We start from the raw sequence: 22,640 nt of genomic DNA, 5'->3' as shown, positions 1-22,640 counted from the left end.
GTCTAGCGCAAAGCGCAGTCTAACTGTGTGCATGGGTTGAGTTTTCTTTCTTTTGGTATTTCGCTATACTAGTGCATATAGAAGAGGGTATTTGCAATACTGTGCGCCATTGTTGGAGGGAAGGCATAGGCGATTACCAGCCAATCGAACTGGCTCCCCTCAATAATGCAATAATGCAGAGGGAGGCACCTTCTTCCTATTCGTCTTCCTTTTTTGTTGTTGTTGCCGTGAACATCTCAGGATGCTACATCTGCTAAAATCCTCGTGATCTTTAGTTTAACAGATCTTTCAATTCTACCTCTGAAATAAAATAGTTAAAAAATATTATGTAATCAGTACTTGGTTCTGTTTTTTGTATTTAATAGGGTCTATGCATGAAAGTTTCCTTAATGGAAGGTACAATGTAGAGGAGGTAAGATGTCACTTTGGATGAACAGAATTAATAATCAACAAATAATTATTATATTGATGTACTTCATAATGAAAAATTTATTGGGGTAGGATTAACTAAATATTTTACTTACTATGGCTGTTTTCTTATTTTGCATTCATTCATTCATTCTACCTTATTATTTATTTATGTATTTTATATATTGTTTTGATTTTGCTGAGATTATTGCTTTTATGTTTTTATGTTCGAAATAAAGATTTCAATCAATCAAATAACAATCATAAAGAGGTGTTCTATCAGCCTATTTCGTTCTAGGAATGCCAAATCAAGTACAGGCAAACCGTTCAGTTTGTTTCCCACGTTTCATTCAAAATAAAATCCTTGGCTTAAACTACAAGGTAAAGTAGACATAATATACATAATGGATTATGTTACAGTATAAACAGTATCTTTTAGCTTTTAGTTCTAGACCCTGATAAAATCGTGTGCTTTCTGGGAATCCAGTAATATCCATTAATATTCATTACCAAATATTAAAATTATAGATGGCTTACAAATGCAACTTCAGAATTTAATTGGCCATTCTTTTATTCATTTATTTCATTCTTTTACTTTCAAATGTTTGTGTTAATATTGCACTGGATGTTTATTTTGGGATTAAAATAAATAAATACAGACAAAAAGAGGTATAAATGATTTATGAAATTAGTTCAAAATTAAACAAGAAATCTAAGAAATTTAATCAAGAAAATATTTAGTGTATAAGTAAGAGGATTATTATTATTATTATTATTATTATTATTATTATTATTATTATTATTATCATACCCGCGACTATTATGAGGACAGGCAGTTAAGAAAATGGATGGATTATCATTATCATTATTATTATTATTATTATTATTATTGAAAATGGATGGATTATTATTATTATTATTAGTGAAAATGGATGGATTATTATTATTGTTATTATTATTAGGTAATGTTAATTATAATATAATGGGTGCATACATATGACTATTATTGATAATTATCATCATCATCATCAAAGTGGAATAACAGATCTGCATAAATGATAGTTTATTGTATACTGAATGTAATCTCACAATTTCCTTGGAGGACACTAAAAGTGAAAAAAAAAATATAGAGTATATGCTTTTATTTTGTAAGCAAATACCGGAACCATTGGCGTAAAGAATGACGTTTTTTTTTTTTTAACCTCAACAACTGACCGCAGGCTTTCGCCACTTGATGCCCACACATTGACGTTCACTCATTCACACAGTCTCTCGGTCTCACTCACATTTCGCCGGTGACTGCGTGGACATCGCCGTGGACACACGAAGGGACGCGTCTATGGATGCTAGTTGTTTAGCGATGATGTGAAGAGCTGAACGAGGTAAGCTCGTCTTGCACCTTGGCTGTTGATGGGTCAGGCGTTGGCGCGCGACACGCTCAGGAGTGAACGAACAGTTCCTCTGTAGCGATACTGCTGTGGATTAATGACTCACCTCGCACCGGTAAAGAGAGCCTGTTTGAACCAGGGATTGCCCGTATGATAGTCGGTGGCTTCAACAACTCTCTGCAACCTTGGCTCGTAAAGCTTCAGCATCATCGGCATCTTCATCTTTGTGGGTATTTGTTTTCCCCAGCATTGCCTTATGTCTTACGACAAATGGCTTAATGGCTTAAAATATGTCAATTAGGATGAACCAAACGCCCACATTCATAACATACTTTAGTATGGGTGATATTTTGGTAATACGATTTTAGAAAGTGCACAAACGTGACTCTTGAAGGCAATGAATAAATAAATGAAAGAGTTTTCCAGCTGCTTTAAGCAACATTTCACACCACTTCATATGCAAGGCTCCTTTATGTTAAACCTGCGTCAACATCATGTAAGAACGTCTCTACGCCGTTTTGCAGACAGTGGCAACCACACAACTGGATGGAAGGTTGTATTTTGCAGGGAAATAACATATTTAACAAGTTGTTGCACTGCAGGGCCAATTCTTATTATCCCAAACTCAAATGAAATGTAAGACTCCAGTGATGTCAAGTGTGATGCGGTGCAGTCATCCTTGGCTGGGATTTGTCCGCCTTATCTTCTTCCGCTTCAGTGAGAAGTTGTGAGGAGCTTGAGTCAGATTGTCGCCTGTGGCTGTGGATGAGAGGACAAGAGATCTGTGCATGCTTCTAATTCAAGAGGACCAACTGGTGATGATAAGAGTGTGGGCAGAGTGTCAGCGCTGAAAAGACTCCTTTTACATTAGTACAGTGTTGAGTCCCCACCATGGTAAATATAGTTTATGAAAACAAATGAAATATCCAACTAGAAATGGAAAAAAAAAGGAATGAACATAAGAATGTTTTTGAAGTAAATGATTTTTTGCCAATTGTAAAAATGTCATTAGGTGTCATGTTTTTAAATGAATTTAATTTGGAAGCTCTTTATGGCAATTTCAAACAAATTTGTTTCGGCTCAGTCAGTTTTATGGCAGCTGTACGGCATATCAAGGTTCTAAGAGTAGTTCGGGTAATGTAGTTCACTTACTGTGTGTTCCCAGAAATGATATCGATCAAAAACTTTTTATTCGGTTTAGTCGATTAATTTGATTACAAAAAAAAAAATCAAAGCAAAATCTCAACACCCAGGCTTCGTTACACCTGTGTTCTGTGGACTGTTGCCGTGGATACCATTCGGAAATGTGTGATGGCAGAGAGCCAAGAAGTTGTCTGTAAAGGGCATAGAATGTCCAAAGTTTTGACTCCATCGTGTTAAGATGTGAAGGGTTTGGAAACAAATTTGAGCGAAGATTTTTTAGAAAGATGGCAAAGAAGAGCACAGACAGCTGGGCTGAGGCGACACTGCAGGCAGGCAGGCAGGCAGGCATCCTCCGGTGGCGGTGAAGTTCTGGAAGAAATGTGTGATGTTTAAGAATTATGTGGGTGTGAATCAATACTCACTTTGTTGTGTAATGTGTTACAAATGGGCTTTTCTGAAACAACGTATTGTAATATGCTCTCTTTTACAATAACACTGCAAAGCCTTCACGTCTTTCCAAGTAAAAACAAAAACGAAAACAACAAAAGGAAAGTGCATAATAACTTTTGGGACACTCTTTATAGATAGATAATCATCCAAAAAATGATTGTGATGAGTAAAGTGATGCTCCCATTAGCGAGAGATGACAGCTCTTGGAAATACTGCGTTGTTAACACATTGTGTGGGAACACAGTGATTTCTAAAAGTTGATAAATGACTTGATATTTTACTTTTTTTGGGGGGGGGGGATTCTAAATAGCTTCCTTTTGTCATGTTCAGATTCATTGATTTGATGTTTAGCACATCTGTTAGCAGTCTGACCATACATTACCAAGTGAATTTTCTGTAAATTTACAAAGAAATGAATTCATAGAGTTGTTCAGATGGAAAAACAAAGCAAAAATCAAAATATAACCTCTTTTGCTGAGGTATTATGAACACATAGTTGAAATAGTACAATAAAAGTTGGCACTTGGCAGGGCCTTAATCTTTACAAAAATCTAATTTTAACTGGAGATACAACAAACAGCAGGTTGAGACTTTGTTTGGACATAAACATTGTTTTAATTCAAGTTGCTCATTGTGCACAATTGATCTCATACTGTGTGGCTGCAAGATCTCTCAACCAACTGAAAGATTAGCCTACCACCAGATTCCTACTTGTCGTCTAGCGTGCGCTAATAGGTGGTCAACATATTTTGACAAGTTACTCAACGTTGTGTGGTGGTCCAAAGAACCGTGGAGCAATGCTAATGATACCTATAGCTGAGTAACACGGCGTGTCGGTGGCGGTGCCCTCAAAAACGAGCAGAAGAAGTACCACCCAAGTAATCCAGTGGAACGCATACAAATGTGAGCAGTCACTGCAGCCTATCCCTCACTGCTAGCGTTAGCACACGTAGCCTTAGCAGTTAGTCACTACTAGCAGTGCTGCCACCAGACCATAACAGCAATATATCATGTCATCGTTATTATAAGACTATCTAATGGGTATTTTTTTTTATTAAAAATTTGCACATTTCAAAGGAGCAATAATGCTAACAGTCAGTGACGTGCAGTGAGTGCTAGGTTTGGCTAGGCAGGCAGACGCACTTACGTATCCTAGGGTGACCATATTTTCATTTTCATTTTTTTTTTAGCGATCTGCCTATTTGCGTAAAGGACTTTTCTACTGGGAAAATGACATTGCATGCGCAAACACACATCGCTACGCGGACATGGATGGGAAAAGCACAGTAGAGGTGTGCCTTCAGGAGGATCATTTTTGCAGCTTTTTTGCCTACAGGCCAGACAAGTCATTTTTAATTGAGGTATGTAGGCTTTCTGAAATGAAAGAAATACTTAAAATAAATAGAAAAAGGCAAACGGTGTCAACTTTCATTTCAGCCTGGGGTAGGCAGTGCCTACCTTGCCTATCCTGACCGCACGTCACTGGTGGCAGTATACAATAATTTTGCAACTCGAGAATGATAATGTTTACACTCCAAATTTGTTTATTTTGTATCTTGTATATGTCCAAAAAGTATTCTTGACTGTGAACTAGTGCACTTTAGAGAGAAACTAACTGTTCTTATATTTTTCTCACTATAGTTTATTTAATTTGCCTAATTTGCATCATATGCTCATATAATGTTGGGATTACTATTTTAAATATTGCCCTTTTGCCTTCTTCTTCTTCTCCTTTTTTTGGTAGCGATATTATGTATGTTGAGTGCAGTATGTCGTCAATGACTGTATACTTGGTTGGTGCTTTGCATTCCACATGGATTGAGTTGAATGGAGAACAGTAGTGATCATGCCTTTGCAGTCGCATCAACATGCTGTTAAATCAGTTTTTTTTATTAACTCAGTCAGAATGCAAATCACTAAAAGTATATACAGTGGTAGTAATTACTATGCTTTAAAAAAAAAAACATTTTAATTGGTGAGGTACAAACATGACCAAATCAAAATCTCTTTTCAAATTTGAATTAAGGTGAAAAGTGTTTGCTTCCCACTATTCTCCACTTAAATCATTGAAAGCTGCATAAGCTGAGAGTGGATGCCACAATTCTATTTGTGTCACCATTTCCCCCTTGAAACCCATGTCTTGAATAGGTGCATTTTGGTATACTATTGTAAATTATATATTACCCACAAAAGCGCAGTCCAGCAGAGGCACTCTTGCAAATAGTATTTGTGCCACTGGAAAGTGAACTGCAACACTCAAGTGTACCATCCTTCATTTCTCATTCTGCTTTCACTACTCAATTGGTTATGAGTGAAAAATCCCGAGCTTGCTGTCGTCGTTATTTCCTGTTTTAAAAATGTCTCATTTTTTCCATGTATTTATTTTTTCTGTCCTGTAGAAAAAAAGCGTTTGATCATTCTTTTCTGTGAGGGATGACTTTTGCATCTTGTATAACAATGCCTGTTCTGTGGTGAAGATGTGAGGAGGGTTGAGTTGTTCGGTGGCGATCAGAATGTTACGGATTCTAACAGTTTATTTGCTGAGGTCTGGCAAGAAAAAAACAAAAAAGACTCAGGAGGCAGGCAATCAGGCAGGGAGAGGGCGGGCTGGCTGGAGAAGCTTCACGAAGAAAACTGTAGCAAAAAACAAAGGTCCAGGGAAAACCGCTGGAAGATATACTGTGTAGTACTAACGGATGAGATGGAATTCTCTGGCACCGTCCTGGGTGCAGACCAGGCTTCTTATTGAGAAGGTTGATGAACTAATCGAGCCCAGGTGACCTGCCATGCACAATGCCCAATCACGACGCAGAAGCGGGATCAGGTAAGGGTGCTTGATCTCAGCGCACTTGCCATTCTGTTCAGGCTCAGAAACTAATTTAGGGTTCTCAGCCTGCATGGACTCACTGACAAATTCCATGCAACGTGTTTATGGATACATGTTAGTGAACCAACACCATCACGCGTGCACATTACGTGCAGTCACCAGAAGCGTCCTGAAGTTGCCGTTCAGGAACATTGAAGATAGACGGACTCGGGTCCATCCATCACAGAGAGAAAATCTGGCCTGGGCACCCGCTCAATATTTCATATTTCGCTCATAGCCACCAAATTAGTTTTATCTTAATATATTTCGACTGCATTTTGCTATGTGTACCTCAGTTTTCATTATGTCTGCGTGCTAGATTACATTAGTGTCAGTGCTATGAAATGTAAAAGTCAGCACAAAATATCTGCCAAGCGGCTGTGACAGGGTCAAGGACATCAACATTACTGTAGAAGCTCTGCTGCGAAGAACTCAAGCCTCTCTCTCTACATTTGCGAGACATGCACACACCGGCATCATCATTTGCTTTATCTGGCATTTTATAATTAATCTCACAACATGCCATGCAGTAGCGTTTTGAAAGAAATATATGCAAGTGGGACTATTATTGCTCCTGAGAGTCGCAATAGAAATTCTGCCTTCTTGTTTTCTTGCCACATCACAGGTTAAAAAGTCTGCAAATAATCTCTATAAATTCTTTTTGATTATATTTGTATTTGTTCTTATCAATGAAATTTCCAAGTGTAGTGTTTATATTAAAACAACTGTAAGGCTATTATACCGTTATTATTATTTCATGAGTTAAAATTGTAGTTATTTGTTTGCATCCCCGACCATAAAACACAATTATGCAATTCCTGATTCAAACTTGGGTGTGCAAATGTGAATTCAACATTGTTGGTATTTCTATGTGTATTCTCTTGAACTTTAACGCAGGTAACTGCTTTCTGTGTGTAGTAGGGCAGGGTATCGGTTAGAATTTCCTTAATCGATTCAATTATGATTCACAAGAGTTTAGTTTGATTCGATTTCGATTTGTTCCCGATTTGATTCACAAGAGTTCAATCCAATATTGATTAATTATGGAGCATCAATTCTTTTTAAATATCAAGGACATGATAAAAAAAAAAATACCACAAACATTAAATTCCAAATTAAATTTTGCAGAGGCAGTAATTAGTTAAATTATTTATTTATTAATGAAAATTACACGTGTTATAATCAATTAAGTGTTGCACAAACATTGACGTCAGCATGGATGAGATGAAAATGTTTTCATAATTCAAATTCAATGATTGTAAATATAAATTCTGAATTGTCATAAAGTGCAATAAGTCAGGTCTTTCATAAATGTAAGAAAATACTTTTAAATTCACGTGAAGAGTAAATTTAAAGAAAACAGTAAGATACCCACAAAAAATTGGCCTTTAAAATTTTATTTTCTTGTGAATTTATGGAAAAAAGAGATATTAAAATAATCGATTCATGGTTTTATAAATCGATATCACGCTTGAAAAGGAAAATCAATTCATTATTGATTATTGGATTTTTTTAAACCCATCCGTAGTGGCTAGTGGTGGTGTTTTTGCCTAGACCTATAGAGACTGACATATAAGCATCTGGCCATGGCGCCAGTGACGATCTGCAAGTCCAATTTTTGGTGGTTGCTGAGGAGTCTGTAGATGAAAAGTGGGCAGGAAGCTGTCTCACTCTTCTCCCACACGTGGATGTTTGCTAGGGTTGGCATGGAGCTGTACAAGGAACTGGACACGAAATCGGTCTTCCCGTATGATGTTTGTCCGTGTGATCTTACCCGGCAGTTGTACACTCCCACTTTATCCACGCTCTGTGCATGCTGCCAGACTCCTACAGTCATTCGACCCCCAGCCTTACTCGCTCTTCCGTGAGTGAGTGGGCAGTGTTTCTCCTTGCCCTGTGTGTGCCTTGCTGACTTTTGTCTCTGGGAAGTAGCTCAAACCAGCTTGACAGTATCCTGTAACCAGTGGCGGAGCCAGACTTTTATAAATAGGGGGGGGGGGCCTGGGAAGGACCAAGGTTACTTAGTATGCGTATCCAAAGATTATGCCAAATACTTTTGTTTCATAAACAATTAATTTCAAACGGAGTCTCTAAATGTTGAAATATATTTAAGTACATCTTAAAGCACATGTGGATTATAGCACACAGGAGATTTTTTCCCATAATGTGCTGGACAAAATGTACAATATTCAAAAAATGTGTAACAGTATTTAACAAGAATGAAATTTGCAATTTGTTTGAAAATTGAAATTTGTTTTGTTTAAGGAACAAGTCATATTTTCTTGTTTCATCTTCCACACACCCTATGAAAAAAAAGAAAATAAATGTGTTACTCCTAGCACTGTATTTACAACCACATAGTGTTACTAATGTTATTATTTAATAATAATGTTATTAAATCTTGCTATTAAACCCTCCACTTCTAGACTAAAAAAGTTAGGGCATATATACTAAGTGAGTAAGTGCTAAGCTATATTCTTCAAGCTGTTTTGTGTGTGATGTTTAAATCTCTTATTTTGAAATAAATGCTTTTAATTTGGAAGGCCGCTCCGTACTTCTGTTTCCTGTTTCACGTCTTTGTTCATCATTCAGATCATGCATTTATTTTTAGCTTGTGCAAAACAACGTTAACTTATTGATGTCCGTTCAAAGCAATCTATCTGAATATAAAATATATTTTAAACAATCACTTACATCTCACGGGGAAACCAACATGACATTACCAAAAACGTGTCATCTTGATGCACTGATCTGAAAGTGTCTTGATGGGACTCGGGAGATTCTTCTTCTCCAGAGTCCTATTGAGGTGGATTACACTATATTGTGGTACATAGCGCCACCTAGTGTGCAGGAGGGGCATAACAATTAGTAGGCGTCTGATTGAAAAAAAAATGGGAGGCTGCACTGGCAAGACATGCGGCGCCACTGCGCCAGTGCCGTGATATGTCAATCATTTGGCGCCTGCGGAGTCCAATCTCATTTGAGCAGGGGCACGTGCCACCCCGGCCTCCCCTCTGGCTCTGCCAGTGCCTGTAACAGTAACATCATCAAATGGGCTTGGTGATGTATAACATTTATTTATTTTATTTTTTTCCCAAGAATGTTGTTGTTGAACTGAAATACTATAGTACGGGCGTTAATCTGGGATCTGTTGATTTTTCAGGTCATTAACCATTCAGTAACAACTGAATTTGTTACATTTTTCCACACAATAGTCATTTATATGCGCTTCTGTAAAATCTCGACTGTTTTTTTGGGGGGGGAATGGAAAAAGTAGGGCAGAGAAAATCATGGTTCTAGCTCAGTCAGATGAGATCACTTGAAAAGTATGAGCGATGAGGGAGTGAGGGAGGGGATCCCCATTTGTCAGCCAATTCTGGTGTTACACACTCACTCACTCACGAGAGATGAGGAGTAGCCTGTTTGATCAGCATCCCATCACAGAGACAAATTACTAACCCACTAACCAAGCATCTGAATTGGATACCGGCCTTTAACAATTGCAATGATGAAGAATAGTGAGATGTGTGATCCCGTTTCATGACATTTTAAAATGTACTTTACGGTCTTTTGGGCATAAAGCAAGGAATAACCCTGTTCACAAATCAATTGCATAATAAATTATAATCTTAAATTGTGAAGTTCTGGTTGATTGCAAGTAAAAATATGTAAAAAAAAAAAAAAAAAATCAGTTTAGACTCATGTGAACTGAATTTGTAAAAAAAAAAAAATTCTGATGCTTTCATTGGCTTGATTAAGTTGAGAAATTACACTTTGAAAATACAGAAATCTTATCAGTGCTTGTGAGAAAATATGTTTCTGTTGTCAGTCCACTTAGAAACATTTAGAAGCAGACTGTCACTGTTTCAGACAATGCATATTTATTCAAAGACTTTACAAACTCCGAGTGCTGAATCGGATGCATTTGACATCTGGTAGACCATTTTCTGTTTGTGGAGAAGACTTACTTGTTTGTCAGGATACAGAATGAAGCTTTTCCATTTGGAGCTGCTGCACGAGTCCTGTAGAGTTAGTGCTTGCCTACAGTGTCACCATCTTGTGTTGTATGAAATAGGATTACAGATCTGTGCATGACTGTGAAGAGGCTGTGGAGGGCTTGCTTTACTCGTGGTATTTAATGCTGTGCTACACTGTACACCTTGGAGGCTCTTTATGAGCTCGATTCACAAAGCCATAAACGCGCCTCCAGTTCAGATGCCTCTTATAATCTATGTCTTCCTCTGGCATATGCAAGTAGGCAAGTCATTTTTGCCCCTCTCACAATGTGCTAGTGTTGCCGTTTTACCAAAGCAATACTATTGAATTGTATTTTTTGAATAATATTGCAGGGAAATGTATTCAAAGCACTATAACTGAGCTTGTTTAACAAAAGACTTCTATGAAAATGTGAACTGGTTACACTCTCAGTGTACAACAGTGCAATTTGGTTTGTGGCAGTATGAATGAACTGTTAAATGAATGAAACATTTTAAAATAACTGATCTCAGATTGTCTCAATCTGCGCAACGGCTAACAAGACTTTGTTTGGATATTTTTTGCAGACCTACACAGTTTAAAATGGGTGTTTTGTGCCGTTATGTGTGTGAACACAGCCATCTTGATTCGCCTCAATTAGAAGCAGCTCATTTCCTTTGAAATATTTCCGAAAGGTGCACAGTCGTTGACACGGCGGAAGGAGTAACTGATATGCTGGAGGTGAAAGTGAATAATGTACGTTTACAAGGAACTGCAAGCAGACCTCAGCGTCAAGTTGACCTGGAAGATAGATGATAGACTCTTGGAAACTGCTTTCCAATCGGATTGAAGAAGAATAAATAATGCTGGTGTCATGGTAGGTAGAATAGATGCCAGAGGGTGGACCCAAATGCGGGGAAACACAACAGGGAGACATGAATGAAGGGCAATGTGAGGAACTTTATTAAAACATAGGAAGTAAGGTGAGGGGACAAGGGCTGGATGGGACATGACTGGACAGGAAGTGAGACGACTGGTTGCCACGACTAGATGTAACGGGGTAGACATGTCGCCACGACTGACCTGGGCGAGAGGAGACTGGTCATAATGACGGGACTGGATGAAAGGAGATTGGTCACCTTGACTGGACTGGACGAGAGGAGGCTGGGAGCCATGACTGAGGCTGGCTTGACTGAGGCTTGGCTTGACTGAGGTTTGGCTTGACTGAGGCTTGGCAGAACGTGGGTGACTTAACTGAGACGAGGACACTGGACTGAGAGGAGGACGACTAGACTGTGATGAGGACGACTAGACTGTGATGAGGACGACTAGACTGTGATGAGGATGACTAGACTGAGACGTAGACAACTAGACTGAAACAAAGACGACTTAACTGTGAGAGGCTTAGCTCGACGCGACGAGAAACACAGACATCGACATCGACATCGACATCGACATCGACATCGACATCGACATCGACATCGACATCGACATCGACATCGACATCGACATCGACATCGACATCGACATCGACATCGACATCGACACATGACTTCGACAATGATCCCACACTGTCTGGACAAACACAACAGACTAAATACACCAACAATAATGAGGCACACCTGAAGGACACAATAGGTAGAAAGCACTGATTGGTCAAACACACTGGGAAGGGAAAAGACACACAGGTGGACGTAATCAGACATAACGAGACGGGAAGAACTAAGGAAAACAAGACAAACACGACAGCTGCCCGTTGTTGCTTTTTGTTGAGCAGTTGCTATCAAACTGCTCCTGAATGATATTGTAGTCTATTATTTGCCTTCTATTATTTTTCTTTATTGCCTTTCATGTAGGCTACTAATTGCATATGTGCAGTTAATGACAATGGCAATTAAATTTCCAATTCTAATCCTAACACTATTTGGCATGCAAATATCTTTTATAACATATTTATTAACTCCACATACCTACTATATATATCTGCATTTTTTTTAAAGGTCTCATGCCACATTATTTTCATTCTTACTTAAAAAATAATAATAAAAAAAAAATAATAATAATCTTTAATGTCTTTGATCAGGTTTCCAAGATAATTTGACAATTTGGAAATTCCCATGATGCTATTTTTTTCAAGCTATTTTAGTTGGTTTTGAATGCCTGACATGACTGTCACATTTCTCATTTGATATGTAAATAGGCTTTGCTCTGATTGCCTTTCTCCTTGATTTGATATTGAACGCAGCTTTCCTCTCATTGCCGTTCGTCACTTTCTTGAGGCTGACAGGTCTCATCATTGTGTTGGCTGCGTTGGCAATCAGTGGGCTATTGGTGGAGTTGTGGCCAGCCACAGAGCAGTGCGATGTCGGTTCCCCTGGACGAACATTTGTGTACTTGCAAGAAGACTAACAAAGTTAAAAGTAGAACAAAATAATAATAACTTTCCTTCTAATTTATTTATTCTGGAACAATCTATTTATCATAATAGTGCAGTAATGTGTTTGGGTGAATACACCAAGGATCATTACAATATTATTAATATACTGTATAATTATATTATTATATTTTACTGTATAGCAGCCTTTTTTCCACCGTAAGCTACTTTTAGAAAAGCAAAACAGCAGCGAGCCGCTCATGTTTCACAACATGTATTTTATTGCCAAATTTTTGTTATTTGCCTTTACTTCAAACACAACAACAGTAGTCACAAAATGCATATGTTGGGATATAACAAAATGTACCAAAATTATGCTGAATACACATGCTAGTGGTGCAACGGATCACAAAAAGTCACAGTTTGGATCGGATACCTTTTTGGATTAGCAAAAAAAAAAAAGAGAGATATAGTACTTCTCTTAATTTATTTTGTAAAACACTTTTGCCCATTTGAAAAAAACTAACAAAAAATAAAATGTTTAATATGGCAGTTTAGGATTTAGGAACACAACTTTAAGTGCAATATGAAGCAGATACATTCTTATTTTATACATGGTCCATGTGTAAAATAAGGTATTAATGACTTAAAGTTGTGTTCCTAAAATCTAAACGGCTATGCTTGACATTTTGAGTTGAATGTTTTTGATTGTGTTTTTTTTTTAAATTACATTTATTTAATGCGCAAAAGTGTTTTATAAAATAAATGAAGGCAAAGTTCTATTTATCTTCTTTTTTTCCCTAATAATGAAAAAACCTAAAAGTGCAATTCAAGGCACATTCTCTTCCTTTAAACATGGAGAGTGAATTACAAAGTAGTCTTGGTCCAGAATAAAGAAAGCAAGCCAGGTACAAGCTATCAAACTCATTCATGTTTCCAGCCAGGCACCCGTTACTAATGCTAACAGCTAGTTGCTCGCCACTAACATTGGAGATTTGTGCCATGCCAAACAATGACAGCGTGATTAAATAGCGGTGTCTTAACGTCCTAATTTAGCAATTTAATATGAGTTCTGGATAGCGTTGTTTTGATGTTTGTCGCAACTATATAATGTCAGTAAAAAGTACGGTAAAGAAATCCTAAATGTCGAAAAGGGAAGTCAAGCTAGCCATCATGTCACAACGCGGCCCAACTTCAAAGTAAAAGTCTGTAATTATTATTGCCGTCAGTGTATTATTCGGTAAACTTTATTTTGAAGTTAACCTTAGCTATCTGTCCGCAAGCTACTCAAATTACGCCGCGAGCGAATGAGCTACCAGCTGGAGAAGCCTGCTGTATAGCAATATATGTGAAGGTTCAGGCTTCCCTCAATATCATTATATCAATCTCCACCCTTTATTAAGCCTGGTTCACACGGCACAATTTAAAAATTGTTGGCTGACTTTCAAACTGTGAGAGATGCCACACGTGAAAAGAAAAAAAATCAAGGGAGTACGTTTTGAACGGTAGGGCCAAAACAATCCAACGTGTTGATCCCAGATCCCTGATTTCAGGTCGGAAGTCCTTCCGAGCGGCCGATATTGGTCTGAGCCATGTGTGGCGTCAACACACATGGCAGGATTATCTGATATCGACGCCAGTGCGTCCTTACGATTGTCGGGAAGGGAAATTCGCTGCTAAAATCAAGTCAATTCTCCTGCTGTGTGAACCAGGCTTTCGAGATACTTGAGTTGTAACATTTTCTTATATATATATATATATATATATATATATATATATATTTCTTAAGTTTTGTTTGCTTTGTACATTCCACTGTTAAGATTTTACTGTTGCTTTAACCATGACAGAAAAAATGAAGGAGGATATAAAAGTCCCTCTCATGGCTTGCGGCGTTAGTCTTGTTGAGATAGAAAACAGTTTGTATTATGCATCTATTGAATTTAATATTTTTTGGTGGTTTTGTATTTTTGCCAAGGGAAGGGATTAAAATGGTTGAATGGATTATTATGACATCAATGCCCTGAGATAATTAACTCCCAAAAGCACTCCTCAGTCCTCGCAAACACATCAGAAATATTTGCCCCAAAAAAGAAGAAAAAAATGTTTCAGTTGGAACCATGCTTGTGCCTCATTATGTCACACTGACAAAGTGCCATTGTACGTTGCAAGTATCTGTGATGCGGACTTCTAGCTGGATCAGTAATCAAACCAGCATAAAATATGGACGGTTCAATTTCTTTAATTTTAGATCAGTGATGTTTTGTTCCCCATGTTGTATTGTGTCATGAAGACAAGTTGTGACAATGACAAATGCACCTGTTGCAGATTGTTATTACAATGATACTACCTACCTGTAACTCCAACTGTCAAGCTGTCCACTGTCTCTGTCTACCATAGTTCGACGCAGCATGACAGTTGTCTGGATTCACTACAATTATAAAAGCTTCGCTTCCAACTCCGACGTCCTGCACGCATGTGACATAAGCACTTTATGGCACTTATACGTCAGCGTATGCACGTCCGCTTGCAATTTTGCTTTTTTGTTGCTGTGTCTGTATGAGGAGCAAAATGCAAATTTTGCCTCGCAAATTGTGATGCAAACCCACTTATTTTTAGCCTTGACCTCTGGCCTCATATTTATTCTATGCTTACCTTGCAGACTACGAAAAACAAATGTCAGACGTTGTCATCTCTGTTTTAGTGAAGTGAGGCTTAAAACGGCAAACCTTTCTTTTTAAGTGCTTTGATTAAAAAGGAGTCAGAAGTTACTCACCAGTCACTCAGTATTTTTTTCACTGAATACTTATGCTTAGTCAGATAACTCCCCTTTCCTCTTACTTGAATCATTCTATTCTAAAGTAAAAGTATTCTAACTTGAGTGTAAGTTTTGTCTACTCTTACCACCATATGCCATTGACCCTGAAGAGATTTAGAAAATGATTAAGTGACTACAAAAACACAAATATTTCCCAGACTAACAGTGCAGTCATTTGACTCGGACAAACAGCTTTTTCACATTTTACACATTGTTGGCAAATAGTGTGAGCAGTTAGTGCTGTAAATGTTACGCACAGCCCTCTATTAATAGTCGTTCTAGTCGTGAATTATATCTGCTGTCATGGCAGAATTTCATTAGTGTAGGTGAAAGGCTGCTGGATCTTAGTGCAATGGATTGCCAAAAAAACACAATTCTTTGTAAAAATGGCAAATAAAAAAAATTGTAACACAAAGCCCGAAACAACTAAGATACAAAGTGAACAAAACATAAAGAACAGATTCACTGCAAGGTATGACACACAAACACATGACAATGACGAGGGTCAGCTTGAGCAGAAACCGGTAACTAAATACTCAAGAGAGCTTACTGGTTGATAGAGGAGGAGCAGAACTGACAAAAGTGGAAGGAGACAAAGACACGGTAATAAGAATATGACTATTAACATGTTAAAGCATTCATTCATTATCATTCACTCAGGCTGGAGGTGGCGAGCAAATAAGGTGCAGGTGGCCGCCTCTGAATTTTGTACACAGGAAAAACCCTGTAAAAAGATTTTAAAATGACTTATTTTGTAAATGTTGCACTTTGCCAATAATTCTGCAGCTGATGAAAATATTTTTGATTTAATAAGGCAATTCAAATCATGTTCTGAAAGACAGATTCACTATTGAATACTGAATATTTTGAATACTGAGTGAGTCGTAACTCCCTGGGCTGGGGCTCTCTTGCTGACAAGTAAAGGGAGCTGATCTTTCACAGAGCTCACTGCTTCACATTGTGCTGGTCTCTGATGAGCCCTTACTGGGGCTTCTTGATTTAGGAAACTAATAAAATAATGATGTGTATCATGTTGTTCTTTTCTTTTTGTTGAGCAAAAAAACAACAACATGAAAAATGTGCTGATAGATGATATACTGTTGACCATGTTAGAAACTAATTTGTGACTAAATGGCTCAAGTCCTGGAGTCATTTTGTGACCACTGGAAGTTGAGGATCCAATCGAATGGCCATGATATGTGGGGTACCTCAAGGGTCAGTTCTTGGACTCCCCCCTTTTGTTTAGTCTCTTTTCTACCCTTGGGTCAAATTCTTCAGAACTATATAAAGTTGGCTTGCATGGCTATGTACAATAGATGACAGGCAGAGTAGGGGTGCAACAATTAACCAGTTTTACGATGAACCGTGTTTTTTTAAACGTCAGGATTAAATGACCGCAGACGTTCAACAACACCGGTTATTTCCGCTCACGTGCGGCGCAAAACGAGCCATGCCGCATAGTCCATAGCTCTTCTGTTTCTACACGGCCCATTTAGCGGGCGCACAACAACAAAGGGCTCAGCTTTGAACGCCGCCCGGGGAGAGTTGCGTACCCGACAGCTGGGGGAGGGTTCCAAGGTGGCCGGGCCGCGCTGGCACCGGCGGTGGGCGTCCCCGCGCTGACCGCGGCCCAGCCTGGACCAGTTTAAGTGGACGAGGGGCAAGAGGAGGCCAAAACGAGGCAGCGGTGGCAGGAACCACCGGCACACCCCTCGCTGCGCTGCCGCTCCGTCACCACCGACTGCCCGCCGGCCGCCTCGCCAACCCCTGGACTCCGGTTCGCAGCAGGGCGGGGAGCTCCCACGAGCCTCGTGATCCACGGCCGCCCGCTGGAGAGGCCATAGGCGGAGACTTTTGAAGCCGTGGGGCCGCCATCTTGGGACTCGTATCTCGGCATATGCATTATGGCTGCAAAATGCCTACATTTGTAGCGGTAAACTGCACAAATCGCCAGTTGGCACAAAGGCTGTCGACAAACGTTTCACCTTTAAGTATGGTTGAAATGCAAAGAAATTGAAAGGAAAGAAAAGGAAGATTTTTTTTAGGTTGAAAAAAGAAAAGAAACTTGTCTGTCTAATCCGTCTAATTTGTTTTAAAAGGTAGCAACTTTTTTTAAAATTAATTTTTAGTTATTTATTGTTGTTTAAAAAACATTTTCAAAGAATGCTGATGTGATTCTACAAAAATAACTGTAAAAAAACATAAAACCGCATTTTTTTCTCAGACAATAATTGTACACCAAAATCCGAAACCGTTGCACCCCTGACGCAAAGCAAATTAATAAAACAAATGAATAACTGGATGAACCAAAATTACCTTCAGCTAAACCCAAACAAAACTGAGGTTATCGTTTTGTTTGCAATAAAGAAAATAGGATCGCTGTGAGTAAACAATTCGAATCACTGTCTTTAAAAAAATAAGTTTTAAACTTTGGGGTGCCGATATATTCGGATCTGATCTCTTTCAGCAGTCTTATCAAATCAATCAGTATAACACAACCTTTCACCATCTGAAAAACATCCAGGCTGAAGGATTGCATGCTCCAAGCATACCAGAAGAAGGTTATCCATTCTTTATTTCCAGTAGAACTTCTATCCATGATCTGAACTGCTTGGGTTGCGGGTGTGCTGGAGCCAATCGGTTGACTATTGTTAATAGTTTCTGGACTCTTACAAAAAAAGCATCAAACTGCTGCAGTTTATTCAGAATGCTGCAGTTCGGGTTCTGACCAGAACAAAGAGATTGGAACATATTGAAAAATGTATCTCTCTATAAAGAGAGATAGAGCCTAATGAATTCCTTTATTTTCCTAATGTTGCTCTTTGACAGACAGCTGTAGAATATACTAAATTCTGCTACTTGTCTAAAAATGACTGAATGGCCAAATAATGATAAGTGATTAACATTTGTTTATTTTAATGATTTATGTGACTCATAAATCAATCAATCAATCAATCAAGTTCTCTGCTGCTACAACACTGTTTCATCTGTTTAACTGGCTGGCCTTAATGGAATACACTTGATAGGAGTTTGCAAATTCATGTATTGATTGATATTTCTTTAGCATTGTTTTCATTCTATAATCAAGCAGTTTGAGTATAATTGAAATAAGAATTTAGAGCAATCAGTGTCCCACACTACGGAAATGATGGGAAGAAGATAGGTGTCAAATTCTATGATTCACGCTTCTTTCACAGTCATCTGGTCATTTCGGTCCCAACTCCTTCACACATCCCACCACTGAGCTGTTCCCTTATCTGTCTGTCTATTGTCGGCTTCCCAGGGATGCACAAACATAAAATTACATTTTGTGTGCAGCATCGCAGCTCTACGCACGAGGCGCCAAGATTGAGTAAATCAGGGACCGTGAGAGAGAGAGAGAGGTATCGAAAGGCAGAGAAAAGGAGAAGCAGGTGCCCACGCACTTCTCCTCATTCCTGTGCTATGAAGGCTGGGTTGAATCACATCAGTCAGTGGGCGAACAGAAAAGGAAAAAAACACGCACATTCGGACATACAGTACTTTTTGGTGGGAGGGGGAATGATAGGAGGTCTTAGGCTTTTCCTCTCCTTATGAAAGAAGAGATTGATTTTTCGGTGTTGTGAACTCTTGAAGCTATCCAGTTGAAAAACATTGTCTCAAAATATCAGGAATCTGGAGTCGTTATATTGACAGTCGTGGAATGAGTTGTTCAACCAATATGTAAATAGAAAATTGCCTACATATAGATGGAAGGAGTAGGAACAAAAGCATAAAAGTCAAGTTTAATAGTTACAGATCTGGAAAAAGAAAAGAGTGATTCCTAAATAACTCAAGGAGATGTGGAAAACCGGACTTTTGGATTGCTTGACTCCAAAAGGATTGTCTGTCCAACCATCAAGTGTGAAAGTACATTTGTGCATTTTTGTAACCTGCCTATGCCAAAAAGGTGTTCAGAGTTTGACCTGACTGGTGTAACAGTAACAGTCGTTAGCTCATGTTCACAGTTCACAGTTCAAATCCGTGTGTCTTCCTGCGTTTACGTCTGAAAACATGCATGCTAGGTTAACTGCAAACTTTAAAGGGATACTTGACTCATTTGAGCCATTTTCAGAAGCAAAAAGTTAACATTTCGTTCAGCATTAATTTGGTAACTTCATTATTTTTCATGTACAATTAATACCTATAAAAAAAACATAAAAACAAAAAACATCACCTGCGCTGAGGAAGTAGGTAACGACCAAACATGGCTCAGTTTGCTGACCAAACACAGAAAACAGGTAACAGGTCATTACCTTCTTCCTCAGCACAGGTGATGGCATCTTCAGTGATAGCAAGTGGATACATTTGTTTTCAAAGTTATTAATTATACAAGAAAAATAAGGAAGTTATCAAATTCATTCTGGACAAAATATTAACTTTGATAGCTCATGTGTCAAGTATCCCTTTAAATTGTCCATAGGTGTGAATGGTTGGTTGTCTATTTTTGCCCCAGGATTGATTGGCGACTCACTAGTTCAGCGTGTACCCCGCTTTTCGTCCAAAAGTCATCTGATATAGCCTCCAGCACCCCCGCAACCCTCGTGAGGAAAAGAGAATGGATGGATGGATGTGACAAAACTATTAGCATGCATATGCTCTAAGTGTCACATGCACGGATCTGCACACTGATTGACAAGTATAGTGACAAGTGTAATTTAAGAGCCTAGTGAGACTTTATTTGAAAGCAAATTCATACTAAGGGCTTGAGCACAAGTATCCACCCCCCTAGCTTCAGCCATTGTAACACAAAGCCGTACTTGCATTGGCACAATACATAATGGAGAGTGAGCAGTGAATCATTTGCATGAGACAGGACCGCCTCCTCAGCTTTTCTCAAGGGGGCTATAAAAAGAGGATGAAAAGTGTGATTTCATTCTTCTTTCTTCTTCTTTGGTCAAAACATTCGTCACAGATATTTTTTAGGCAAGTCAGTTACTCCAGCAACAAGCCTGCTCCAGTACATATTTTAGTTTTTTTCTTTTTTCTTCTTCTGAAAGACAGTTAGCCTTTTAAAGTTACAGAACACTTTAAAAATTAATAATTTCGAATCGCTACTGCCACCTGTGGCTGAAAAATGAAACTGCACACACCCTTCTTCACGTACACAATGCGCACAGAGAGCGGAAATTTCGAACCCGACTCCAGTGTGAAAACTATTGGCCAGAAGCTTGCAGGAGTAACCACTGTGAACAGCTGATGTGTTAATTAGAAGATGTTTCATTCATAAATGGTCAAATAAAAAGGCTATTGTAAAGACATTTTTGGGCAAATTGTTACAAAGAGCAGCTTTAAGTAATATAAATATTTTGTTGAATTAAAAGAAAAAAATGATTATCATATTCTGTCACTGATGGTGTAGTGGTGTATTTCTCGTTCAGTCAATGGTTGCCCGATTTTACATGCCCTGCGAGTGATTCGTGTCCAGTAAAGGCTGTCGTCCACCTCACCTGAAGTCAATGGGATAGGCAATAGAGGATAAGTGATATATAATATAAACAGTCACATGTCATGAAGATGTTATTGATTGACTGTATGGGAAAATTAGCATTTAGTAGGGGTGTGAATTGCCTTCTAGCTTGCGATTCGATCTGTATCACGATTCATAGGTTACGATTCGATTCTATAAGTCAATTATTGTGACTTTTTTTAAACTCAAATTTAGAAAATACCAATCAGTAAACATGTACACTAAGGTTTGTATGAAAATGTACTTCCGGCTTATAACTATGAGCCACTGTATTTAACAAACAGGTCTGTTTCATGTTTGAACAACATGGAAATCAAATTTGAAGGCTTAATGTTCCATTAATGTAACATTCTTCCATGCTTAGATAAGACATTTTGTTGAATATTTCCATCAAAAATTGATCTTTAAAAATCGATTCGGCTACGTATTGAATCAATACGAGAATTGTGCGCTGTAATATCGCGAATTGATATTGCCGAATTACATTTTTTTTTAACACTCCTAGTATTTAGTACACGGTATTGTGTGATGACTGTCTAGACTAGAGCCACAAGCTACCGTGCTGTAGTAAGCTTCAGAGTCCATTGTGACAAATTCTGTGATTAACTGTCTCAAAGCCGCAAGGTGACAGACAGATTTAATTATCACTTTCAAACAGTCTTTGTGACATGTAGAGCAGAATGAATAAGAAAGGGAAGACTTCTCCAACAGCAAACGTGCTGCTTGCTAACTCGCTCTTTGCTGGCTCACAGTGCAATACATCCAGAACGCACATTCAATATAGTCTGTGTTGTTATGGCAACTAACTTGTGAATAAGCGCTGACATCATGAGCTTACTCTTGCTACGAGGTTATACACCGTGTACCTGAGTATTATGCATTTAGGATTTAAAGAAACCACTGAACATTCATTACATTTTCCTTCTATTAGACAGTTTGTTTAAACATTAATCTCACTGAAAAAAAGTCAACCTTAAACATTTCTTGACAATAATATGTTATGTGACCTCACTAGTCTAAACATGACATTCTGCTTCATATTACATTTGTGGAATATGAGTTAAGCAGTAAAATCCAGCCTTTTTTTATCCATCTCAGGGGGCGGCTATTTTGCTGTCGACTGAAGATTACATCAATGCCTCAACGACCAATCACAACTTACCTGTTTTCTGAAGCTGAGCTGTAATTGGTTGTTACCTGAGACCTGAGCAACTGTGATGTCATCTTCAGTCGACGGCAAGTGGCAAAATGGCCGCCACCTGAGATGGATAAAAATGGCTGGATTTTGATGCTTAACTCATATTCCACAAATGTAATATTAAGCAGAATATCAATTTGCTATTTATACTGATTTAGTATCGATATTATCTATACTTCGTAGTTGTCAAGTGGAATCCTGGCTGATTCGCAACGGCCTCTTGCTGTTCTCGCATCATTGAAGTTAGCATCATACCTTATATTGCCGTCATATACAGTATATTGTTGCCACCATAAAGACAACACCATCTTGTAAATCATGTTCAATCACAGATTTAATGCATAAAAAAAAATCAAATGAATTATGCTGTTATTGATTTAACAGGTTTCTAGTTGGCTCGTGACAGCGGTCTAATTCTTTTTCTAAAGGTCTTAGAGCCATGGGTGATGCAATAAATGAAACAGTGAGCAATTTAATTGGTGAAAATTAATCTGCATCTGCACACTTATTTGATTCTGAAAGCATGACACAGTTC

At 38.3% G+C, this 22,640-nt stretch overlaps 1 protein-coding gene and 1 long non-coding RNA gene across 9 annotated transcripts in view; one reads left to right on the top strand and one right to left on the bottom strand.

The window, feature by feature from the left end:
- The first annotated feature begins 1,604 nt into the window (after positions 1-1,604).
- The window catches only part of dlgap1a (discs, large (Drosophila) homolog-associated protein 1a), a 70,529-nt gene continuing 49,493 nt past the window's right edge, over positions 1,605-22,640 (top strand). For all 7 annotated transcript variants that reach the window (XM_077556929.1, XM_077556926.1, XM_077556925.1 and 4 more), the window contains exon 1: positions 1,605-1,790. The gene's annotated coding sequence lies outside the window, so the exon portion shown is untranslated. The remainder of the gene's footprint in view (positions 1,791-22,640) is intronic.
- Positions 2,020-9,034, bottom strand: LOC144043369 (uncharacterized). Of its 2 annotated transcripts, none has more exons than XR_013291099.1 (3): positions 8,950-9,034; positions 8,030-8,558; positions 2,020-3,308 (listed from the first exon to the last, which is right to left on the bottom strand). It is a non-coding gene; the product is annotated as an uncharacterized LOC144043369 (long non-coding RNA). The 2 variants fall into 2 exon arrangements; XR_013291100.1 differs by having other exon boundaries at positions 8,030-8,209.

Source organism: Vanacampus margaritifer, chromosome 2, assembly GCF_051991255.1.
Source record: "Vanacampus margaritifer isolate UIUO_Vmar chromosome 2, RoL_Vmar_1.0, whole genome shotgun sequence".
Classification (NCBI taxonomy): Eukaryota; Metazoa; Chordata; class Actinopteri; order Syngnathiformes; family Syngnathidae; genus Vanacampus; species Vanacampus margaritifer.
This window is presented reverse-complemented; position numbering and strand designations above follow the sequence as displayed.